Raw genomic sequence first — 20051 nt, 5'->3', positions numbered from 1 at the left:
CCCCAAATGTGGGGTAACTCGGCCGTACAATTTCTGCTAGTGGGGACTGCGTTCGCGCTATCCCCGTCTTTTACTAATCCTCTGATGTAGAGCAAAACGTAAGGTAGAAACGAAGTTTCTACGGGGGGGATTCGCCTGTTACGGTCAGGGAGGAGTCGTGTCGGGGGTTGGGAGGTGGGTCATGGGTCCGTTTGTGACGTCATGTGGTGAACAAACTAATTTGAATGGCCTGCCAAAAAACGGTAGGAAAAAAACCAGGAAATTTTTTTTTTTTTTTCATTTTTCACCGGAATAAAATTTGGCAGCAAATGCGAGACGGACTCTTCCGGACGTTGCGGACTCAGTGGATGTTGCGGCATCGCTTCTCGGCTCTTTAGAGCTAAGATCAAGTGTAGTATCTGTTCTTCTCAGTTTAATACCTGGGACGCAAGCGATTCGCTTGCATGTCTTTGTATTAACCTGATTTTTGGACAGGGGGCACGGTGCCGGAGCTTGCTTCGACCTGCCCACGGGTTGTCCTGGTATTGCACTACCTCCAGGCACGGCCCACATTCCCACACATGTGGGAATAACCATCTGTTAATCATTCGCAAAACAATTGCACGAAACAGCGGTGCATCCCATGAGTGCGTGTGTGTCGTCTGTATGCACACGCCAAGGAAAGAGAGGTAGAGAGGGAGGACGGGAGAGCAATTAATTTAACGGGCACATTTGGTTGTTGTGCTTGTCGGAGACCAGATAAAACAAGCCGTGAAATGCACAATGCGGCAAACACAAGGACGGACGACAAAAATGCTACCTCTCAAGAAGCTGTGCAAAGCATACTTACCTGACGGGGGCCTTCACCGTGATCAGGCCGGCGGTGGGCCCAGGGCGAGGCTTAGCCATTGCACTTAGGCTTAGCTGACCCTTGCGATTACCCCAAATGTGGGTAACTCGGCCGTACAATTTCTGCTAGTGGGGACTGCGTTCGCGCTATCCCCGTCTTTTACTAATCCTCTGATGTAGAGCAAAACGTAAGGTAGAAACGAAGTTTCTACGGGGGGGATTCGCCTGTTACGGTCAGGAGGAGTCGTGTCGGGGGTTGGGAGGTGGGTCATGGGTCCGTTTGTGACGTCATGTGGTGAACAAACTAATTTGAATGGCCTGCCAAAAACGGTAGGAAAAAAACCAGGAAATTTTTTTTTTTTTTTCATTTTCACCGGAATAAAATTTGGCAGCAAATGCGAGACGGACTCTTCCGGACGTTGCGGACTCAGTGGATGTTGCGGCATCGCTTCTCGGCTCTTTAGAGCTAAGATCAAGTGTAGTATCTGTTCTTCTCAGTTTAATACCTGGGACGCAAGCGATTCGCTTGCATGTCTTTGTATTAACCTGATTTTTGGACAGGGGGCACGGTGCCGGAGCTTGCTTCGACCTGCCCACGGGTTGTCCTGGTATTGCACTACCTCCAGGCACGGCCCACATTCCCACACATGTGGGAATAACCATCTGTTAATCATTCGCAAAACAATTGCACGAAACAGCGGTGCATCCCATGAGTGCGTGTGTGTCGTCTGTATGCACACGCCAAGGAAAGAGAGGTAGAGAGGGAGGACGGGAGAGCAATTAATTTAACGGCACATTTGGTTGTTGTGCTTGTCGGAGACCAGATAAAACAAGCCGTGAAATGCACAATGCGGCAAACACAAGGACGGACGACAAAAATGCTACCTCTCAAGAAGCTGTGCAAAGCATACTTACCTGACGGGGGCCTTCACCGTGATCAGGCCGGCGGTGGGCCCAGGGCGAGGCTTAGCCATTGCACTTAGGCTTAGCTGACCCTTGCGATTACCCCAAATGTGGGTAACTCGGCCGTACAATTTCTGCTAGTGGGGACTGCGTTCGCGCTATCCCCGTCTTTTACTAATCCTCTGATGTAGAGCAAAACGTAAGGTAGAAACGAAGTTTCTACGGGGGGGATTCGCCTGTTACGGTCAGGAGGAGTCGTGTCGGGGGTTGGGAGGTGGGTCATGGGTCCGTTTGTGACGTCATGTGGTGAACAAACTAATTTGAATGGCCTGCCAAAAACGGTAGGAAAAAAAACCAGGAAATTTTTTTTTTTTTTTCATTTTTCACCGGAATAAAATTTGGCAGCAAATGCGAGACGGACTCTTCCGGACGTTGCGGACTCAGTGGATGTTGCGGCATCGCTTCTCGGCTCTTTAGAGCTAAGATCAAGTGTAGTATCTGTTCTTCTCAGTTTAATACCTGGGACGCAAGCGATTCGCTTGCATGTCTTTGTATTAACCTGATTTTTGGACAGGGGGCACGGTGCCGGAGCTTGCTTCGACCTGCCCACGGGTTGTCCTGGTATTGCACTACCTCCAGGCACGGCCCACATTCCCACACATGTGGGAATAACCATCTGTTAATCATTCGCAAAACAATTGCACGAAACAGCGGTGCATCCCATGAGTGCGTGTGTGTCGTCTGTATGCACACGCCAAGGAAAGAGAGGTAGAGAGGGAGGACGGGAGAGCAATTAATTTAACGGCACATTTGGTTGTTGTGCTTGTCGGAGACCAGATAAAACAAGCCGTGAAATGCACAATGCGGCAAACACAAGGACGGACGACAAAAATGCTACCTCTCAAGAAGCTGTGCAAAGCATACTTACCTGACGGGGGCCTTCACCGTGATCAGGCCGGCGGTGGGCCCAGGGCGAGGCTTAGCCATTGCACTTAGGCTTAGCTGACCCTTGCGATTACCCCAAATGTGGGTAACTCGGCCGTACAATTTCTGCTAGTGGGGGACTGCGTTCGCGCTATCCCCGTCTTTTACTAATCCTCTGATGTAGAGCAAAACGTAAGGTAGAAACGAAGTTTCTACGGGGGGGATTCGCCTGTTACGGTCAGGAGGAGTCGTGTCGGGGGTTGGGAGGTGGGTCATGGGTCCGTTTGTGACGTCATGTGGTGAACAAACTAATTTGAATGGCCTGCCAAAAACGGTAGGAAAAAAACCAGGAAATTTTTTTTTTTTTTTTCATTTTTCACCGGAATAAAATTTGGCAGCAAATGCGAGACGGACTCTTCCGGACGTTGCGGACTCAGTGGATGTTGCGGCATCGCTTCTCGGCTCTTTAGAGCTAAGATCAAGTGTAGTATCTGTTCTTCTCAGTTTAATACCTGGGACGCAAGCGATTCGCTTGCATGTCTTTGTATTAACCTGATTTTTGGACAGGGGGCACGGTGCCGGAGCTTGCTTCGACCTGCCCACGGGTTGTCCTGGTATTGCACTACCTCCAGGCACGGCCCACATTCCCACACATGTGGGAATAACCATCTGTTAATCATTCGCAAAACAATTGCACGAAACAGCGGTGCATCCCATGAGTGCGTGTGTGTCGTCTGTATGCACACGCCAAGGAAAGAGAGGTAGAGAGGGAGGACGGGAGAGCAATTAATTTAACGGCACATTTGGTTGTTGTGCTTGTCGGAGACCAGATAAAACAAGCCGTGAAATGCACAATGCGGCAAACACAAGGACGGACGACAAAAATGCTACCTCTCAAGAAGCTGTGCAAAGCATACTTACCTGACGGGGGCCTTCACCGTGATCAGGCCGGCGGTGGGCCCAGGGCGAGGCTTAGCCATTGCACTTAGGCTTAGCTGACCCTTGCGATTACCCCAAATGTGGGTAACTCGGCCGTACAATTTCTGCTAGTGGGGACTGCGTTCGCGCTATCCCCGTCTTTTACTAATCCTCTGATGTAGAGCAAAACGTAAGGTAGAAACGAAGTTTCTACGGGGGGGATTCGCCTGTTACGGTCAGGAGGAGTCGTGTCGGGGGTTGGGAGGTGGGTCATGGGTCCGTTTGTGACGTCATGTGGTGAACAAACTAATTTGAATGGCCTGCCAAAAACGGTAGGAAAAAAACCAGGAAATTTTTTTTTTTTTTTTCATTTTTCACCGGAATAAAATTTGGCAGCAAATGCGAGACGGACTCTTCCGGACGTTGCGGACTCAGTGGATGTTGCGGCATCGCTTCTCGGCTCTTTAGAGCTAAGATCAAGTGTAGTATCTGTTCTTCTCAGTTTAATACCTGGGACGCAAGCGATTCGCTTGCATGTCTTTGTATTAACCTGATTTTTGGACAGGGGGGCACGGTGCCGGAGCTTGCTTCGACCTGCCCACGGGTTGTCCTGGTATTGCACTACCTCCAGGCACGGCCCACATTCCCACACATGTGGGAATAACCATCTGTTAATCATTCGCAAAACAATTGCACGAAACAGCGGTGCATCCCATGAGTGCGTGTGTGTCGTCTGTATGCACACGCCAAGGAAAGAGAGGTAGAGAGGGAGGACGGGAGAGCAATTAATTTAACGGCACATTTGGTTGTTGTGCTTGTCGGAGACCAGATAAAACAAGCCGTGAAATGCACAATGCGGCAAACACAAGGACGGACGACAAAAATGCTACCTCTCAAGAAGCTGTGCAAAGCATACTTACCTGACGGGGGCCTTCACCGTGATCAGGCCGGCGGTGGGCCCAGGGCGAGGCTTAGCCATTGCACTTAGGCTTAGCTGACCCTTGCGATTACCCCAAATGTGGGTAACTCGGCCGTACAATTTCTGCTAGTGGGGACTGCGTTCGCGCTATCCCCGTCTTTTACTAATCCTCTGATGTAGAGCAAAACGTAAGGTAGAAACGAAGTTTCTACGGGGGGGATTCGCCTGTTACGGTCAGGAGGAGTCGTGTCGGGGGTTGGGAGGTGGGTCATGGGTCCGTTTGTGACGTCATGTGGTGAACAAACTAATTTGAATGGCCTGCCAAAAACGGTAGGAAAAAAACCAGGAAATTTTTTTTTTTTTTTCATTTTTCACCGGAATAAAATTTGGCAGCAAATGCGAGACGGACTCTTCCGGACGTTGCGGACTCAGTGGATGTTGCGGCATCGCTTCTCGGCTCTTTAGAGCTAAGATCAAGTGTAGTATCTGTTCTTCTCAGTTTAATACCTGGGACGCAAGCGATTCGCTTGCATGTCTTTGTATTAACCTGATTTTTGGACAGGGGGCACGGTGCCGGAGCTTGCTTCGACCTGCCCACGGGTTGTCCTGGTATTGCACTACCTCCAGGCACGGCCCACATTCCCACACATGTGGGAATAACCATCTGTTAATCATTCGCAAAACAATTGCACGAAACAGCGGTGCATCCCATGAGTGCGTGTGTGTCGTCTGTATGCACACGCCAAGGAAAGAGAGGTAGAGAGGGAGGACGGGAGAGCAATTAATTTAACGGCACATTTGGTTGTTGTGCTTGTCGGAGACCAGATAAAACAAGCCGTGAAATGCACAATGCGGCAAACACAAGGACGGACGACAAAAATGCTACCTCTCAAGAAGCTGTGCAAAGCATACTTACCTGACGGGGGCCTTCACCGTGATCAGGCCGGCGGTGGGCCCAGGGCGAGGCTTAGCCATTGCACTTAGGCTTAGCTGACCCTTGCGATTACCCCAAATGTGGGTAACTCGGCCGTACAATTTCTGCTAGTGGGGACTGCGTTCGCGCTATCCCCGTCTTTTACTAATCCTCTGATGTAGAGCAAAACGTAAGGTAGAAACGAAGTTTCTACGGGGGGGATTCGCCTGTTACGGTCAGGAGGAGTCGTGTCGGGGGTTGGGAGGTGGGTCATGGGTCCGTTTGTGACGTCATGTGGTGAACAAACTAATTTGAATGGCCTGCCAAAAACGGTAGGAAAAAAACCAGGAAATTTTTTTTTTTTTTTCATTTTTCACCGGAATAAAATTTGGCAGCAAATGCGAGACGGACTCTTCCGGACGTTGCGGACTCAGTGGATGTTGCGGCATCGCTTCTCGGCTCTTTAGAGCTAAGATCAAGTGTAGTATCTGTTCTTCTCAGTTTAATACCTGGGACGCAAGCGATTCGCTTGCATGTCTTTGTATTAACCTGATTTTTGGACAGGGGGCACGGTGCCGGAGCTTGCTTCGACCTGCCCACGGGTTGTCCTGGTATTGCACTACCTCCAGGCACGGCCCACATTCCCACACATGTGGGAATAACCATCTGTTAATCATTCGCAAAACAATTGCACGAAACAGCGGTGCATCCCATGAGTGCGTGTGTGTCGTCTGTATGCACACGCCAAGGAAAGAGAGGTAGAGAGGGAGGACGGGAGAGCAATTAATTTAACGGCACATTTGGTTGTTGTGCTTGTCGGAGACCAGATAAAACAAGCCGTGAAATGCACAATGCGGCAAACACAAGGACGGACGACAAAAATGCTACCTCTCAAGAAGCTGTGCAAAGCATACTTACCTGACGGGGGCCTTCACCGTGATCAGGCCGGCGGTGGGCCCAGGGCGAGGCTTAGCCATTGCACTTAGGCTTAGCTGACCCTTGCGATTACCCCAAATGTGGGTAACTCGGCCGTACAATTTCTGCTAGTGGGGACTGCGTTCGCGCTATCCCCGTCTTTTACTAATCCTCTGATGTAGAGCAAAACGTAAGGTAGAAACGAAGTTTCTACGGGGGGGATTCGCCTGTTACGGTCAGGAGGAGTCGTGTCGGGGGTTGGGAGGTGGGTCATGGGTCCGTTTGTGACGTCATGTGGTGAACAAACTAATTTGAATGGCCTGCCAAAAACGGTAGGAAAAAAACCAGGAAATTTTTTTTTTTTTTTCATTTTTCACCGGAATAAAATTTGGCAGCAAATGCGAGACGGACTCTTCCGGACGTTGCGGACTCAGTGGATGTTGCGGCATCGCTTCTCGGCTCTTTAGAGCTAAGATCAAGTGTAGTATCTGTTCTTCTCAGTTTAATACCTGGGACGCAAGCGATTCGCTTGCATGTCTTTGTATTAACCTGATTTTTGGACAGGGGGCACGGTGCCGGAGCTTGCTTCGACCTGCCCACGGGTTGTCCTGGTATTGCACTACCTCCAGGCACGGCCCACATTCCCACACATGTGGGAATAACCATCTGTTAATCATTCGCAAAACAATTGCACGAAACAGCGGTGCATCCCATGAGTGCGTGTGTGTCGTCTGTATGCACACGCCAAGGAAAGAGAGGTAGAGAGGGAGGACGGGAGAGCAATTAATTTAACGGCACATTTGGTTGTTGTGCTTGTCGGAGACCAGATAAAACAAGCCGTGAAATGCACAATGCGGCAAACACAAGGACGGACGACAAAAATGCTACCTCTCAAGAAGCTGTGCAAAGCATACTTACCTGACGGGGGCCTTCACCGTGATCAGGCCGGCGGTGGGCCCAGGGCGAGGCTTAGCCATTGCACTTAGGCTTAGCTGACCCTTGCGATTACCCCAAATGTGGGTAACTCGGCCGTACAATTTCTGCTAGTGGGGACTGCGTTCGCGCTATCCCCGTCTTTTACTAATCCTCTGATGTAGAGCAAAACGTAAGGTAGAAACGAAGTTTCTACGGGGGGGATTCGCCTGTTACGGTCAGGAGGAGTCGTGTCGGGGGTTGGGAGGTGGGTCATGGGTCCGTTTGTGACGTCATGTGGTGAACAAACTAATTTGAATGGCCTGCCAAAAACGGTAGGAAAAAAACCAGGAAATTTTTTTTTTTTTTTCATTTTTCACCGGAATAAAATTTGGCAGCAAATGCGAGACGGACTCTTCCGGACGTTGCGGACTCAGTGGATGTTGCGGCATCGCTTCTCGGCTCTTTAGAGCTAAGATCAAGTGTAGTATCTGTTCTTCTCAGTTTAATACCTGGGACGCAAGCGATTCGCTTGCATGTCTTTGTATTAACCTGATTTTTGGACAGGGGGCACGGTGCCGGAGCTTGCTTCGACCTGCCCACGGGTTGTCCTGGTATTGCACTACCTCCAGGCACGGCCCACATTCCCACACATGTGGGAATAACCATCTGTTAATCATTCGCAAAACAATTGCACGAAACAGCGGTGCATCCCATGAGTGCGTGTGTGTCGTCTGTATGCACACGCCAAGGAAAGAGAGGTAGAGAGGGAGGACGGGAGAGCAATTAATTTAACGGCACATTTGGTTGTTGTGCTTGTCGGAGACCAGATAAAACAAGCCGTGAAATGCACAATGCGGCAAACACAAGGACGGACGACAAAAATGCTACCGTCTCAAGAAGCTGTGCAAAGCATACTTACCTGACGGGGGCCTTCACCGTGATCAGGCCGGCGGTGGGCCCAGGGCGAGGCTTAGCCATTGCACTTAGGCTTAGCTGACCCTTGCGATTACCCCAAATGTGGGTAACTCGGCCGTACAATTTCTGCTAGTGGGGACTGCGTTCGCGCTATCCCCGTCTTTTACTAATCCTCTGATGTAGAGCAAAACGTAAGGTAGAAACGAAGTTTCTACGGGGGGGATTCGCCTGTTACGGTCAGGAGGAGTCGTGTCGGGGGTTGGGAGGTGGGTCATGGGTCCGTTTGTGACGTCATGTGGTGAACAAACTAATTTGAATGGCCTGCCAAAAACGGTAGGAAAAAAACCAGGAAATTTTTTTTTTTTTTTCATTTTTCACCGGAATAAAATTTGGCAGCAAATGCGAGACGGACTCTTCCGGACGTTGCGGACTCAGTGGATGTTGCGGCATCGCTTCTCGGCTCTTTAGAGCTAAGATCAAGTGTAGTATCTGTTCTTCTCAGTTTAATACCTGGGACGCAAGCGATTCGCTTGCATGTCTTTGTATTAACCTGATTTTTGGACAGGGGGCACGGTGCCGGAGCTTGCTTCGACCTGCCCACGGGTTGTCCTGGTATTGCACTACCTCCAGGCACGGCCCACATTCCCACACATGTGGGAATAACCATCTGTTAATCATTCGCAAAACAATTGCACGAAACAGCGGTGCATCCCATGAGTGCGTGTGTGTCGTCTGTATGCACACGCCAAGGAAAGAGAGGTAGAGAGGGAGGACGGGAGAGCAATTAATTTAACGGCACATTTGGTTGTTGTGCTTGTCGGAGACCAGATAAAACAAGCCGTGAAATGCACAATGCGGCAAACACAAGGACGGACGACAAAAATGCTACCTCTCAAGAAGCTGTGCAAAGCATACTTACCTGACGGGGGCCTTCACCGTGATCAGGCCGGCGGTGGGCCCAGGGCGAGGCTTAGCCATTGCACTTAGGCTTAGCTGACCCTTGCGATTACCCCAAATGTGGGTAACTCGGCCGTACAATTTCTGCTAGTGGGGACTGCGTTCGCGCTATCCCCGTCTTTTACTAATCCTCTGATGTAGAGCAAAACGTAAGGTAGAAACGAAGTTTCTACGGGGGGGATTCGCCTGTTACGGTCAGGAGGAGTCGTGTCGGGGGTTGGGAGGTGGGTCATGGGTCCGTTTGTGACGTCATGTGGTGAACAAACTAATTTGAATGGCCTGCCAAAAACGGTAGGAAAAAAACCAGGAAATTTTTTTTTTTTTTTCATTTTTCACCGGAATAAAATTTGGCAGCAAATGCGAGACGGACTCTTCCGGACGTTGCGGACTCAGTGGATGTTGCGGCATCGCTTCTCGGCTCTTTAGAGCTAAGATCAAGTGTAGTATCTGTTCTTCTCAGTTTAATACCTGGGACGCAAGCGATTCGCTTGCATGTCTTTGTATTAACCTGATTTTTGGACAACAGGGGGCACGGTGCCGGAGCTTGCTTCGACCTGCCCACGGGTTGTCCTGGTATTGCACTACCTCCAGGCACGGCCCACATTCCCACACATGTGGGAATAACCATCTGTTAATCATTCGCAAAACAATTGCACGAAACAGCGGTGCATCCCATGAGTGCGTGTGTGTCGTCTGTATGCACACGCCAAGGAAAGAGAGGTAGAGAGGGAGGACGGGAGAGCAATTAATTTAACGGCACATTTGGTTGTTGTGCTTGTCGGAGACCAGATAAAACAAGCCGTGAAATGCACAATGCGGCAAACACAAGGACGGACGACAAAAATGCTACCTCTCAAGAAGCTGTGCAAAGCATACTTACCTGACGGGGGCCTTCACCGTGATCAGGCCGGCGGTGGGCCCAGGGCGAGGCTTAGCCATTGCACTTAGGCTTAGCTGACCCTTGCGATTACCCCAAATGTGGGTAACTCGGCCGTACAATTTCTGCTAGTGGGGACTGCGTTCGCGCTATCCCCGTCTTTTACTAATCCTCTGATGTAGAGCAAAACGTAAGGTAGAAACGAAGTTTCTACGGGGGGGATTCGCCTGTTACGGTCAGGAGGAGTCGTGTCGGGGGTTGGGAGGTGGGTCATGGGTCCGTTTGTGACGTCATGTGGTGAACAAACTAATTTGAATGGCCTGCCAAAAACGGTAGGAAAAAAACCAGGAAATTTTTTTTTTTTTTTCATTTTTCACCGGAATAAAATTTGGCAGCAAATGCGAGACGGACTCTTCCGGACGTTGCGGACTCAGTGGATGTTGCGGCATCGCTTCTCGGCTCTTTAGAGCTAAGATCAAGTGTAGTATCTGTTCTTCTCAGTTTAATACCTGGGACGCAAGCGATTCGCTTGCATGTCTTTGTATTAACCTGATTTTTGGACAGGGGGCACGGTGCCGGAGCTTGCTTCGACCTGCCCACGGGTTGTCCTGGTATTGCACTACCTCCAGGCACGGCCCACATTCCCACACATGTGGGAATAACCATCTGTTAATCATTCGCAAAACAATTGCACGAAACAGCGGTGCATCCCATGAGTGCGTGTGTGTCGTCTGTATGCACACGCCAAGGAAAGAGAGGTAGAGAGGGAGGACGGGAGAGCAATTAATTTAACGGCACATTTGGTTGTTGTGCTTGTCGGAGACCAGATAAAACAAGCCGTGAAATGCACAATGCGGCAAACACAAGGACGGACGACAAAAATGCTACCTCTCAAGAAGCTGTGCAAAGCATACTTACCTGACGGGGGCCTTCACCGTGATCAGGCCGGCGGTGGGCCCAGGGCGAGGCTTAGCCATTGCACTTAGGCTTAGCTGACCCTTGCGATTACCCCAAATGTGGGTAACTCGGCCGTACAATTTCTGCTAGTGGGGACTGCGTTCGCGCTATCCCCGTCTTTTACTAATCCTCTGATGTAGAGCAAAACGTAAGGTAGAAACGAAGTTTCTACGGGGGGGATTCGCCTGTTACGGTCAGGAGGAGTCGTGTCGGGGGTTGGGAGGTGGGTCATGGGTCCGTTTGTGACGTCATGTGGTGAACAAACTAATTTGAATGGCCTGCCAAAAACGGTAGGAAAAAAACCAGGAAATTTTTTTTTTTTTTTCATTTTTCACCGGAATAAAATTTGGCAGCAAATGCGAGACGGACTCTTCCGGACGTTGCGGACTCAGTGGATGTTGCGGCATCGCTTCTCGGCTCTTTAGAGCTAAGATCAAGTGTAGTATCTGTTCTTCTCAGTTTAATACCTGGGACGCAAGCGATTCGCTTGCATGTCTTTGTATTAACCTGATTTTTGGACAGGGGGCACGGTGCCGGAGCTTGCTTCGACCTGCCCACGGGTTGTCCTGGTATTGCACTACCTCCAGGCACGGCCCACATTCCCACACATGTGGGAATAACCATCTGTTAATCATTCGCAAAACAATTGCACGAAACAGCGGTGCATCCCATGAGTGCGTGTGTGTCGTCTGTATGCACACGCCAAGGAAAGAGAGGTAGAGAGGGAGGACGGGAGAGCAATTAATTTAACGGCACATTTGGTTGTTGTGCTTGTCGGAGACCAGATAAAACAAGCCGTGAAATGCACAATGCGGCAAACACAAGGACGGACGACAAAAATGCTACCTCTCAAGAAGCTGTGCAAAGCATACTTACCTGACGGGGGCCTTCACCGTGATCAGGCCGGCGGTGGGCCCAGGGCGAGGCTTAGCCATTGCACTTAGGCTTAGCTGACCCTTGCGATTACCCCAAATGTGGGTAACTCGGCCGTACAATTTCTGCTAGTGGGGACTGCGTTCGCGCTATCCCCGTCTTTTACTAATCCTCTGATGTAGAGCAAAACGTAAGGTAGAAACGAAGTTTCTACGGGGGGGATTCGCCTGTTACGGTCAGGAGGAGTCGTGTCGGGGGTTGGGAGGTGGGTCATGGGTCCGTTTGTGACGTCATGTGGTGAACAAACTAATTTGAATGGCCTGCCAAAAACGGTAGGAAAAAAACCAGGAAATTTTTTTTTTTTTTTCATTTTTCACCGGAATAAAATTTGGCAGCAAATGCGAGACGGACTCTTCCGGACGTTGCGGACTCAGTGGATGTTGCGGCATCGCTTCTCGGCTCTTTAGAGCTAAGATCAAGTGTAGTATCTGTTCTTCTCAGTTTAATACCTGGGACGCAAGCGATTCGCTTGCATGTCTTTGTATTAACCTGATTTTTGGACAGGGGGCACGGTGCCGGAGCTTGCTTCGACCTGCCCACGGGTTGTCCTGGTATTGCACTACCTCCAGGCACGGCCCACATTCCCACACATGTGGGAATAACCATCTGTTAATCATTCGCAAAACAATTGCACGAAACAGCGGTGCATCCCATGAGTGCGTGTGTGTCGTCTGTATGCACACGCCAAGGAAAGAGAGGTAGAGAGGGAGGACGGGAGAGCAATTAATTTAACGGCACATTTGGTTGTTGTGCTTGTCGGAGACCAGATAAAACAAGCCGTGAAATGCACAATGCGGCAAACACAAGGACGGACGACAAAAATGCTACCTCTCAAGAAGCTGTGCAAAGCATACTTACCTGACGGGGGCCTTCACCGTGATCAGGCCGGCGGTGGGCCCAGGGCGAGGCTTAGCCATTGCACTTAGGCTTAGCTGACCCTTGCGATTACCCCAAATGTGGGTAACTCGGCCGTACAATTTCTGCTAGTGGGGACTGCGTTCGCGCTATCCCCGTCTTTTACTAATCCTCTGATGTAGAGCAAAACGTAAGGTAGAAACGAAGTTTCTACGGGGGGGATTCGCCTGTTACGGTCAGGAGGAGTCGTGTCGGGGGTTGGGAGGTGGGTCATGGGTCCGTTTGTGACGTCATGTGGTGAACAAACTAATTTGAATGGCCTGCCAAAAACGGTAGGAAAAAAACCAGGAAATTTTTTTTTTTTTTTCATTTTTCACCGGAATAAAATTTGGCAGCAAATGCGAGACGGACTCTTCCGGACGTTGCGGACTCAGTGGATGTTGCGGCATCGCTTCTCGGCTCTTTAGAGCTAAGATCAAGTGTAGTATCTGTTCTTCTCAGTTTAATACCTGGGACGCAAGCGATTCGCTTGCATGTCTTTGTATTAACCTGATTTTTGGACAGGGGGCACGGTGCCGGAGCTTGCTTCGACCTGCCCACGGGTTGTCCTGGTATTGCACTACCTCCAGGCACGGCCCACATTCCCACACATGTGGGAATAACCATCTGTTAATCATTCGCAAAACAATTGCACGAAACAGCGGTGCATCCCATGAGTGCGTGTGTGTCGTCTGTATGCACACGCCAAGGAAAGAGAGGTAGAGAGGGAGGACGGGAGAGCAATTAATTTAACGGCACATTTGGTTGTTGTGCTTGTCGGAGACCAGATAAAACAAGCCGTGAAATGCACAATGCGGCAAACACAAGGACGGACGACAAAAATGCTACCTCTCAAGAAGCTGTGCAAAGCATACTTACCTGACGGGGGCCTTCACCGTGATCAGGCCGGCGGTGGGCCCAGGGCGAGGCTTAGCCATTGCACTTAGGCTTAGCTGACCCTTGCGATTACCCCAAATGTGGGTAACTCGGCCGTACAATTTCTGCTAGTGGGGACTGCGTTCGCGCTATCCCCGTCTTTTACTAATCCTCTGATGTAGAGCAAAACGTAAGGTAGAAACGAAGTTTCTACGGGGGGGATTCGCCTGTTACGGTCAGGAGGAGTCGTGTCGGGGGTTGGGAGGTGGGTCATGGGTCCGTTTGTGACGTCATGTGGTGAACAAACTAATTTGAATGGCCTGCCAAAAACGGTAGGAAAAAAACCAGGAAATTTTTTTTTTTTTTTCATTTTTCACCGGAATAAAATTTGGCAGCAAATGCGAGACGGACTCTTCCGGACGTTGCGGACTCAGTGGATGTTGCGGCATCGCTTCTCGGCTCTTTAGAGCTAAGATCAAGTGTAGTATCTGTTCTTCTCAGTTTAATACCTGGGACGCAAGCGATTCGCTTGCATGTCTTTGTATTAACCTGATTTTTGGACAGGGGGCACGGTGCCGGGAGCTTGCTTCGACCTGCCCACGGGTTGTCCTGGTATTGCACTACCTCCAGGCACGGCCCACATTCCCACACATGTGGGAATAACCATCTGTTAATCATTCGCAAAACAATTGCACGAAACAGCGGTGCATCCCATGAGTGCGTGTGTGTCGTCTGTATGCACACGCCAAGGAAAGAGAGGTAGAGAGGGAGGACGGGAGAGCAATTAATTTAACGGCACATTTGGTTGTTGTGCTTGTCGGAGACCAGATAAAACAAGCCGTGAAATGCACAATGCGGCAAACACAAGGACGGACGACAAAAATGCTACCTCTCAAGAAGCTGTGCAAAGCATACTTACCTGACGGGGGCCTTCACCGTGATCAGGCCGGCGGTGGGCCCAGGGCGAGGCTTAGCCATTGCACTTAGGCTTAGCTGACCCTTGCGATTACCCCAAATGTGGGTAACTCGGCCGTACAATTTCTGCTAGTGGGGACTGCGTTCGCGCTATCCCCGTCTTTTACTAATCCTCTGATGTAGAGCAAAACGTAAGGTAGAAACGAAGTTTCTACGGGGGGGATTCGCCTGTTACGGTCAGGAGGAGTCGTGTCGGGGGTTGGGAGGTGGGTCATGGGTCCGTTTGTGACGTCATGTGGTGAACAAACTAATTTGAATGGCCTGCCAAAAACGGTAGGAAAAAAACCAGGAAATTTTTTTTTTTTTTTCATTTTTCACCGGAATAAAATTTGGCAGCAAATGCGAGACGGACTCTTCCGGACGTTGCGGACTCAGTGGATGTTGCGGCATCGCTTCTCGGCTCTTTAGAGCTAAGATCAAGTGTAGTATCTGTTCTTCTCAGTTTAATACCTGGGACGCAAGCGATTCGCTTGCATGTCTTTGTATTAACCTGATTTTTGGACAGGGGGCACGGTGCCGGAGCTTGCTTCGACCTGCCCACGGGTTGTCCTGGTATTGCACTACCTCCAGGCACGGCCCACATTCCCACACATGTGGGAATAACCATCTGTTAATCATTCGCAAAACAATTGCACGAAACAGCGGTGCATCCCATGAGTGCGTGTGTGTCGTCTGTATGCACACGCCAAGGAAAGAGAGGTAGAGAGGGAGGACGGGAGAGCAATTAATTTAACGGCACATTTGGTTGTTGTGCTTGTCGGAGACCAGATAAAACAAGCCGTGAAATGCACAATGCGGCAAACACAAGGACGGACGACAAAAATGCTACCTCTCAAGAAGCTGTGCAAAGCATACTTACCTGACGGGGGCCTTCACCGTGATCAGGCGCGGCGGTGGGCCCAGGGCGAGGCTTAGCCATTGCACTTAGGCTTAGCTGACCCTTGCGATTACCCCAAATGTGGGTAACTCGGCCGTACAATTTCTGCTAGTGGGGACTGCGTTCGCGCTATCCCCGTCTTTTACTAATCCTCTGATGTAGAGCAAAACGTAAGGTAGAAACGAAGTTTCTACGGGGGGGATTCGCCTGTTACGGTCAGGAGGAGTCGTGTCGGGGGTTGGGAGGTGGGTCATGGGTCCGTTTGTGACGTCATGTGGTGAACAAACTAATTTGAATGGCCTGCCAAAAACGGTAGGAAAAAAACCAGGAAATTTTTTTTTTTTTTTCATTTTTCACCGGAATAAAATTTGGCAGCAAATGCGAGACGGACTCTTCCGGACGTTGCGGACTCAGTGGATGTTGCGGCATCGCTTCTCGGCTCTTTAGAGCTAAGATCAAGTGTAGTATCTGTTCTTCTCAGTTTAATACCTGGGACGCAAGCGATTCGCTTGCATGTCTTTGTATTAACCTGATTTTTGGACAGGGGGCACGGTGCCGGAGCTTGCTTCGACCTGCCCACGGGTTGTCCTGGTATTGCACTACCTCCAGGCACGGCCCACATTCCCACACATGTGGGAATAACCATCTGTTAATCATTCGCAAAACAATTGCACGAAACAGCGGTGCATCCCATGAGTGCGTGTGTGTCGTCTGTATGCACACGCCAAGGAAAGAGAGGTAGAGAGGGAGGACGGGAGAGCAATTAATTTAACGGCACATTTGGTTGTTGTGCTTGTCGGAGACCAGATAAAACAAGCCGTGAAATGCACAATGCGGCAAACACAAGGACGGACGACAAAAATGCTACCTCTCAAGAAGCTGTGCAAAGCATACTTACCTGACGGGGGCCTTCACCGTGATCAGGCCGGCGGTGGGCCCAGGGCGAGGCTTAGCCATTGCACTTAGGCTTAGCTGACCCTTGCGATTACCCCAAATGTGGGTAACTCGGCCGTACAATTTCTGCTAGTGGGGACTGCGTTCGCGCTATCCCCGTCTTTTACTAATCCTCTGATGTAGAGCAAAACGTAAGGTAGAAACGAAGTTTCTACGGGGGGGATTCGCCTGTTACGGTCAGGAGGAGTCGTGTCGGGGGTTGGGAGGTGGGTCATGGGTCCGTTTGTGACGTCATGTGGTGAACAAACTAATTTGAATGGCCTGCCAAAAACGGTAGGAAAAAAACCAGGAAATTTTTTTTTTTTTTTCATTTTTCACCGGAATAAAATTTGGCAGCAAATGCGAGACGGACTCTTCCGGACGTTGCGGACTCAGTGGATGTTGCGGCATCGCTTCTCGGCTCTTTAGAGCTAAGATCAAGTGTAGTATCTGTTCTTCTCAGTTTAATACCTGGGACGCAAGCGATTCGCTTGCATGTCTTTGTATTAACCTGATTTTTGGACAGGGGGCACGGTGCCGGAGCTTGCTTCGACCTGCCCACGGGTTGTCCTGGTATTGCACTACCTCCAGGCACGGCCCACATTCCCACACATGTGGGAATAACCATCTGTTAATCATTCGCAAAACAATTGCACGAAACAGCGGTGCATCCCATGAGTGCGTGTGTGTCGTCTGTATGCACACGCCAAGGAAAGAGAGGTAGAGAGGGAGGACGGGAGAGCAATTAATTTAACGGCACATTTGGTTGTTGTGCTTGTCGGAGACCAGATAAAACAAGCCGTGAAATGCACAATGCGGCAAACACAAGGACGGACGACAAAAATGCTACCTCTCAAGAAGCTGTGCAAAGCATACTTACCTGACGGGGGCCTTCACCGTGATCAGGCCGGCGGTGGGCCCAGGGCGAGGCTTAGCCATTGCACTTAGGCTTAGCTGACCCTTGCGATTACCCCAAATGTGGGTAACTCGGCCGTACAATTTCTGCTAGTGGGGACTGCGTTCGCGCTATCCCCGTCTTTTACTAATCCTCTGATGTAGAGCAAAACGTAAGGTAGAAACGAAGTTTCTACGGGGGGGATTCGCCTGTTACGGTCAGGAGGAGTCGTGTCGGGGGTTGGGAGGTGGGTCATGGGTCCGTTTGTGACGTCATGTGGTGAACAAACTAATTTGAATGGCCTGCCAAAAACGGTAGGAAAAAAACCAGGAAATTTTTTTTTTTTTTTCATTTTTCACCGGAATAAAATTTGGCAGCAAATGCGAGACGGACTCTTCCGGACGTTGCGGACTCAGTGGATGTTGCGGCATCGCTTCTCGGCTCTTTAGAGCTAAGATCAAGTGTAGTATCTGTTCTTCTCAGTTTAATACCTGGGACGCAAGCGATTCGCTTGCATGTCTTTGTATTAACCTGATTTTTGGACAGGGGGCACGGTGCCGGAGCTTGCTTCGACCTGCCCACGGGTTGTCCTGGTATTGCACTACCTCCAGGCACGGCCCACATTCCCACACATGTGGGAATAACCATCTGTTAATCATTCGCAAAACAATTGCACGAAACAGCGGTGCATCCCATGAGTGCGTGTGTGTCGTCTGTATGCACACGCCAAGGAAAGAGAGGTAGAGAGGGAGGACGGGAGAGCAATTAATTTAACGGCACATTTGGTTGTTGTGCTTGTCGGAGACCAGATAAAACAAGCCGTGAAATGCACAATGCGGCAAACACAAGGACGGACGACAAAAATGCTACCTCTCAAGAAGCTGTGCAAAGCATACTTACCTGACGGGGGCCTTCACCGTGATCAGGCCGGCGGTGGGCCCAGGGCGAGGCTTAGCCATTGCACTTAGGCTTAGCTGACCCTTGCGATTACCCCAAATGTGGGTAACTCGGCCGTACAATTTCTGCTAGTGGGGACTGCGTTCGCGCTATCCCCGTCTTTTACTAATCCTCTGATGTAGAGCAAAACGTAAGGTAGAAACGAAGTTTCTACGGGGGGGATTCGCCTGTTACGGTCAGGAGGAGTCGTGTCGGGGGTTGGGAGGTGGGTCATGGGTCCGTTTGTGACGTCATGTGGTGAACAAACTAATTTGAATGGCCTGCCAAAAACGGTAGGAAAAAAACCAGGAAATTTTTTTTTTTTTTTCATTTTTCACCGGAATAAAATTTGGCAGCAAATGCGAGACGGACTCTTCCGGACGTTGCGGACTCAGTGGATGTTGCGGCATCGCTTCTCGGCTCTTTAGAGCTAAGATCAAGTGTAGTATCTGTTCTTCTCAGTTTAATACCTGGGACGCAAGCGATTCGCTTGCATGTCTTTGTATTAACCTGATTTTTGGACAGGGGGCACGGTGCCGGAGCTTGCTTCGACCTGCCCACGGGTTGTCCTGGTATTGCACTACCTCCAGGCACGGCCCACATTCCCACACATGTGGGAATAACCATCTGTTAATCATTCGCAAAACAATTGCACGAAACAGCGGTGCATCCCATGAGTGCGTGTGTGTCGTCTGTATGCACACGCCAAGGAAAGAGAGGTAGAGAGGGAGGACGGGAGAGCAATTAATTTAACGGCACATTTGGTTGTTGTGCTTGTCGGAGACCAGATAAAACAAGCCGTGAAATGCACAATGCGGCAAACACAAGGACGGACGACAAAAATGCTACCTCTCAAGAAGCTGTGCAAAGCATACTTACCTGACGGGGGCCTTCACCGTGATCAGGCCGGCGGTGGGCCCAGGGCGAGGCTTAGCCATTGCACTTAGGCTTAGCTGACCCTTGCGATTACCCCAAATGTGGGTAACTCGGCCGTACAATTTCTGCTAGTGGGGACTGCGTTCGCGCTATCCCCGTCTTTTACTAATCCTCTGATGTAGAGCAAAACGTAAGGTAGAAACGAAGTTTCTACGGGGGGGATTCGCCTGTTACGGTCAGGAGGAGTCGTGTCGGGGGTTGGGAGGTGGGTCATGGGTCCGTTTGTGACGTCATGTGGTGAACAAACTAATTTGAATGGCCTGCCAAAAACGGTAGGAAAAAAACCAGGAAATTTTTTTTTTTTTTTCATTTTTCACCGGAATAAAATTTGGCAGCAAATGCGAGACGGACTCTTCCGGACGTTGCGGACTCAGTGGATGTTGCGGCATCGCTTCTCGGCTCTTTAGAGCTAAGATCAAGTGTAGTATCTGTTCTTCTCAGTTTAATACCTGGGACGCAAGCGATTCGCTTGCATGTCTTTGTATTAACCTGATTTTTGGACAGGGGGCACGGTGCCGGAGCTTGCTTCGACCTGCCCACGGGTTGTCCTGGTATTGCACTACCTCCAGGCACGGCCCACATTCCCACACATGTGGGAATAACCATCTGTTAATCATTCGCAAAACAATTGCACGAAACAGCGGTGCATCCCATGAGTGCGTGTGTGTCGTCTGTATGCACACGCCAAGGAAAGAGAGGTAGAGAGGGAGGACGGGAGAGCAATTAATTTAACGGCACATTTGGTTGTTGTGCTTGTCGGAGACCAGATAAAACAAGCCGTGAAATGCACAATGCGGCAAACACAAGGACGGACGACAAAAATGCTACCTCTCAAGAAGCTGTGCAAAGCATACT

The 20051-nt window shown here is 50.1% G+C and overlaps 43 non-coding genes across 43 annotated transcripts; all 43 read left to right on the top strand.

Annotated features, from left to right (window-relative positions):
• The first annotated feature begins 357 nt into the window (after window positions 1-357).
• Window positions 358-555, top strand: LOC145916966 (U2 spliceosomal RNA). Its single transcript, XR_014405037.1, has one exon. It is a non-coding gene; the product is annotated as a U2 spliceosomal RNA (small nuclear RNA).
• Window positions 556-821: 266 nt separating this feature from the next.
• Window positions 822-985, top strand: LOC145916942 (U1 spliceosomal RNA). Its single transcript, XR_014405015.1, has one exon. It is a non-coding gene; the product is annotated as a U1 spliceosomal RNA (small nuclear RNA).
• A 287-nt stretch (window positions 986-1272) lies between these two features.
• On the top strand, window positions 1273-1470 carry LOC145916965 (U2 spliceosomal RNA). Its single transcript, XR_014405036.1, has one exon. It is a non-coding gene; the product is annotated as a U2 spliceosomal RNA (small nuclear RNA).
• Window positions 1471-1735: 265 nt separating this feature from the next.
• LOC145916941 (U1 spliceosomal RNA) lies at window positions 1736-1899 on the top strand. Its single transcript, XR_014405014.1, has one exon. It is a non-coding gene; the product is annotated as a U1 spliceosomal RNA (small nuclear RNA).
• Window positions 1900-2188: 289 nt separating this feature from the next.
• LOC145916964 (U2 spliceosomal RNA) lies at window positions 2189-2386 on the top strand. The gene has a single exon (XR_014405035.1). It is a non-coding gene; the product is annotated as a U2 spliceosomal RNA (small nuclear RNA).
• Window positions 2387-2651: 265 nt separating this feature from the next.
• On the top strand, window positions 2652-2816 carry LOC145916925 (U1 spliceosomal RNA). The gene has a single exon (XR_014404999.1). It is a non-coding gene; the product is annotated as a U1 spliceosomal RNA (small nuclear RNA).
• A 289-nt stretch (window positions 2817-3105) lies between these two features.
• Window positions 3106-3303, top strand: LOC145916963 (U2 spliceosomal RNA). The gene has a single exon (XR_014405034.1). It is a non-coding gene; the product is annotated as a U2 spliceosomal RNA (small nuclear RNA).
• Window positions 3304-3568: 265 nt separating this feature from the next.
• Window positions 3569-3732, top strand: LOC145916940 (U1 spliceosomal RNA). The gene has a single exon (XR_014405013.1). It is a non-coding gene; the product is annotated as a U1 spliceosomal RNA (small nuclear RNA).
• Window positions 3733-4021: 289 nt separating this feature from the next.
• Window positions 4022-4220, top strand: LOC145916968 (U2 spliceosomal RNA). The gene has a single exon (XR_014405039.1). It is a non-coding gene; the product is annotated as a U2 spliceosomal RNA (small nuclear RNA).
• Window positions 4221-4485: 265 nt separating this feature from the next.
• On the top strand, window positions 4486-4649 carry LOC145916939 (U1 spliceosomal RNA). Its single transcript, XR_014405012.1, has one exon. It is a non-coding gene; the product is annotated as a U1 spliceosomal RNA (small nuclear RNA).
• Window positions 4650-4937: 288 nt separating this feature from the next.
• Window positions 4938-5135, top strand: LOC145916962 (U2 spliceosomal RNA). The gene has a single exon (XR_014405033.1). It is a non-coding gene; the product is annotated as a U2 spliceosomal RNA (small nuclear RNA).
• Window positions 5136-5400: 265 nt separating this feature from the next.
• On the top strand, window positions 5401-5564 carry LOC145916938 (U1 spliceosomal RNA). The gene has a single exon (XR_014405011.1). It is a non-coding gene; the product is annotated as a U1 spliceosomal RNA (small nuclear RNA).
• Window positions 5565-5852: 288 nt separating this feature from the next.
• Window positions 5853-6050, top strand: LOC145916960 (U2 spliceosomal RNA). The gene has a single exon (XR_014405031.1). It is a non-coding gene; the product is annotated as a U2 spliceosomal RNA (small nuclear RNA).
• A 265-nt stretch (window positions 6051-6315) lies between these two features.
• On the top strand, window positions 6316-6479 carry LOC145916936 (U1 spliceosomal RNA). The gene has a single exon (XR_014405009.1). It is a non-coding gene; the product is annotated as a U1 spliceosomal RNA (small nuclear RNA).
• A 288-nt stretch (window positions 6480-6767) lies between these two features.
• LOC145916959 (U2 spliceosomal RNA) lies at window positions 6768-6965 on the top strand. Its single transcript, XR_014405030.1, has one exon. It is a non-coding gene; the product is annotated as a U2 spliceosomal RNA (small nuclear RNA).
• Window positions 6966-7230: 265 nt separating this feature from the next.
• LOC145916935 (U1 spliceosomal RNA) lies at window positions 7231-7394 on the top strand. The gene has a single exon (XR_014405008.1). It is a non-coding gene; the product is annotated as a U1 spliceosomal RNA (small nuclear RNA).
• A 288-nt stretch (window positions 7395-7682) lies between these two features.
• Window positions 7683-7880, top strand: LOC145916957 (U2 spliceosomal RNA). Its single transcript, XR_014405029.1, has one exon. It is a non-coding gene; the product is annotated as a U2 spliceosomal RNA (small nuclear RNA).
• A 266-nt stretch (window positions 7881-8146) lies between these two features.
• On the top strand, window positions 8147-8310 carry LOC145916934 (U1 spliceosomal RNA). The gene has a single exon (XR_014405007.1). It is a non-coding gene; the product is annotated as a U1 spliceosomal RNA (small nuclear RNA).
• Window positions 8311-8598: 288 nt separating this feature from the next.
• Window positions 8599-8796, top strand: LOC145916956 (U2 spliceosomal RNA). The gene has a single exon (XR_014405028.1). It is a non-coding gene; the product is annotated as a U2 spliceosomal RNA (small nuclear RNA).
• A 265-nt stretch (window positions 8797-9061) lies between these two features.
• LOC145916933 (U1 spliceosomal RNA) lies at window positions 9062-9225 on the top strand. Its single transcript, XR_014405006.1, has one exon. It is a non-coding gene; the product is annotated as a U1 spliceosomal RNA (small nuclear RNA).
• A 288-nt stretch (window positions 9226-9513) lies between these two features.
• LOC145916970 (U2 spliceosomal RNA) lies at window positions 9514-9714 on the top strand. Its single transcript, XR_014405040.1, has one exon. It is a non-coding gene; the product is annotated as a U2 spliceosomal RNA (small nuclear RNA).
• Window positions 9715-9979: 265 nt separating this feature from the next.
• Window positions 9980-10143, top strand: LOC145916932 (U1 spliceosomal RNA). Its single transcript, XR_014405005.1, has one exon. It is a non-coding gene; the product is annotated as a U1 spliceosomal RNA (small nuclear RNA).
• Window positions 10144-10431: 288 nt separating this feature from the next.
• On the top strand, window positions 10432-10629 carry LOC145916955 (U2 spliceosomal RNA). Its single transcript, XR_014405027.1, has one exon. It is a non-coding gene; the product is annotated as a U2 spliceosomal RNA (small nuclear RNA).
• A 265-nt stretch (window positions 10630-10894) lies between these two features.
• Window positions 10895-11058, top strand: LOC145916931 (U1 spliceosomal RNA). Its single transcript, XR_014405004.1, has one exon. It is a non-coding gene; the product is annotated as a U1 spliceosomal RNA (small nuclear RNA).
• Window positions 11059-11346: 288 nt separating this feature from the next.
• On the top strand, window positions 11347-11544 carry LOC145916954 (U2 spliceosomal RNA). Its single transcript, XR_014405026.1, has one exon. It is a non-coding gene; the product is annotated as a U2 spliceosomal RNA (small nuclear RNA).
• Window positions 11545-11809: 265 nt separating this feature from the next.
• On the top strand, window positions 11810-11973 carry LOC145916930 (U1 spliceosomal RNA). The gene has a single exon (XR_014405003.1). It is a non-coding gene; the product is annotated as a U1 spliceosomal RNA (small nuclear RNA).
• Window positions 11974-12261: 288 nt separating this feature from the next.
• Window positions 12262-12459, top strand: LOC145916953 (U2 spliceosomal RNA). Its single transcript, XR_014405025.1, has one exon. It is a non-coding gene; the product is annotated as a U2 spliceosomal RNA (small nuclear RNA).
• A 265-nt stretch (window positions 12460-12724) lies between these two features.
• LOC145916929 (U1 spliceosomal RNA) lies at window positions 12725-12888 on the top strand. The gene has a single exon (XR_014405002.1). It is a non-coding gene; the product is annotated as a U1 spliceosomal RNA (small nuclear RNA).
• A 288-nt stretch (window positions 12889-13176) lies between these two features.
• LOC145916951 (U2 spliceosomal RNA) lies at window positions 13177-13374 on the top strand. The gene has a single exon (XR_014405024.1). It is a non-coding gene; the product is annotated as a U2 spliceosomal RNA (small nuclear RNA).
• A 265-nt stretch (window positions 13375-13639) lies between these two features.
• LOC145916928 (U1 spliceosomal RNA) lies at window positions 13640-13803 on the top strand. The gene has a single exon (XR_014405001.1). It is a non-coding gene; the product is annotated as a U1 spliceosomal RNA (small nuclear RNA).
• A 288-nt stretch (window positions 13804-14091) lies between these two features.
• On the top strand, window positions 14092-14290 carry LOC145916967 (U2 spliceosomal RNA). The gene has a single exon (XR_014405038.1). It is a non-coding gene; the product is annotated as a U2 spliceosomal RNA (small nuclear RNA).
• A 265-nt stretch (window positions 14291-14555) lies between these two features.
• On the top strand, window positions 14556-14719 carry LOC145916927 (U1 spliceosomal RNA). The gene has a single exon (XR_014405000.1). It is a non-coding gene; the product is annotated as a U1 spliceosomal RNA (small nuclear RNA).
• Window positions 14720-15007: 288 nt separating this feature from the next.
• LOC145916950 (U2 spliceosomal RNA) lies at window positions 15008-15205 on the top strand. The gene has a single exon (XR_014405023.1). It is a non-coding gene; the product is annotated as a U2 spliceosomal RNA (small nuclear RNA).
• Window positions 15206-15470: 265 nt separating this feature from the next.
• LOC145916943 (U1 spliceosomal RNA) lies at window positions 15471-15635 on the top strand. Its single transcript, XR_014405016.1, has one exon. It is a non-coding gene; the product is annotated as a U1 spliceosomal RNA (small nuclear RNA).
• Window positions 15636-15923: 288 nt separating this feature from the next.
• Window positions 15924-16121, top strand: LOC145916949 (U2 spliceosomal RNA). The gene has a single exon (XR_014405022.1). It is a non-coding gene; the product is annotated as a U2 spliceosomal RNA (small nuclear RNA).
• Window positions 16122-16386: 265 nt separating this feature from the next.
• LOC145916971 (U1 spliceosomal RNA) lies at window positions 16387-16550 on the top strand. Its single transcript, XR_014405041.1, has one exon. It is a non-coding gene; the product is annotated as a U1 spliceosomal RNA (small nuclear RNA).
• Window positions 16551-16838: 288 nt separating this feature from the next.
• On the top strand, window positions 16839-17036 carry LOC145916947 (U2 spliceosomal RNA). Its single transcript, XR_014405020.1, has one exon. It is a non-coding gene; the product is annotated as a U2 spliceosomal RNA (small nuclear RNA).
• A 265-nt stretch (window positions 17037-17301) lies between these two features.
• Window positions 17302-17465, top strand: LOC145916961 (U1 spliceosomal RNA). The gene has a single exon (XR_014405032.1). It is a non-coding gene; the product is annotated as a U1 spliceosomal RNA (small nuclear RNA).
• A 288-nt stretch (window positions 17466-17753) lies between these two features.
• Window positions 17754-17951, top strand: LOC145916946 (U2 spliceosomal RNA). Its single transcript, XR_014405019.1, has one exon. It is a non-coding gene; the product is annotated as a U2 spliceosomal RNA (small nuclear RNA).
• A 265-nt stretch (window positions 17952-18216) lies between these two features.
• On the top strand, window positions 18217-18380 carry LOC145916948 (U1 spliceosomal RNA). Its single transcript, XR_014405021.1, has one exon. It is a non-coding gene; the product is annotated as a U1 spliceosomal RNA (small nuclear RNA).
• A 288-nt stretch (window positions 18381-18668) lies between these two features.
• Window positions 18669-18866, top strand: LOC145916945 (U2 spliceosomal RNA). The gene has a single exon (XR_014405018.1). It is a non-coding gene; the product is annotated as a U2 spliceosomal RNA (small nuclear RNA).
• Window positions 18867-19131: 265 nt separating this feature from the next.
• Window positions 19132-19295, top strand: LOC145916937 (U1 spliceosomal RNA). The gene has a single exon (XR_014405010.1). It is a non-coding gene; the product is annotated as a U1 spliceosomal RNA (small nuclear RNA).
• A 288-nt stretch (window positions 19296-19583) lies between these two features.
• Window positions 19584-19781, top strand: LOC145916944 (U2 spliceosomal RNA). The gene has a single exon (XR_014405017.1). It is a non-coding gene; the product is annotated as a U2 spliceosomal RNA (small nuclear RNA).
• The last annotated feature ends 270 nt before the right edge of the window (window positions 19782-20051 follow it).

The sequence above is a fragment of the Ascidia mentula genome, assembly GCF_947561715.1.
Source record: "Ascidia mentula chromosome 3 unlocalized genomic scaffold, kaAscMent1.1 SUPER_3_unloc_12, whole genome shotgun sequence".
NCBI lineage: Eukaryota > Metazoa > Chordata > Ascidiacea > Phlebobranchia > Ascidiidae > Ascidia > Ascidia mentula.
This window is presented reverse-complemented; position numbering and strand designations above follow the sequence as displayed.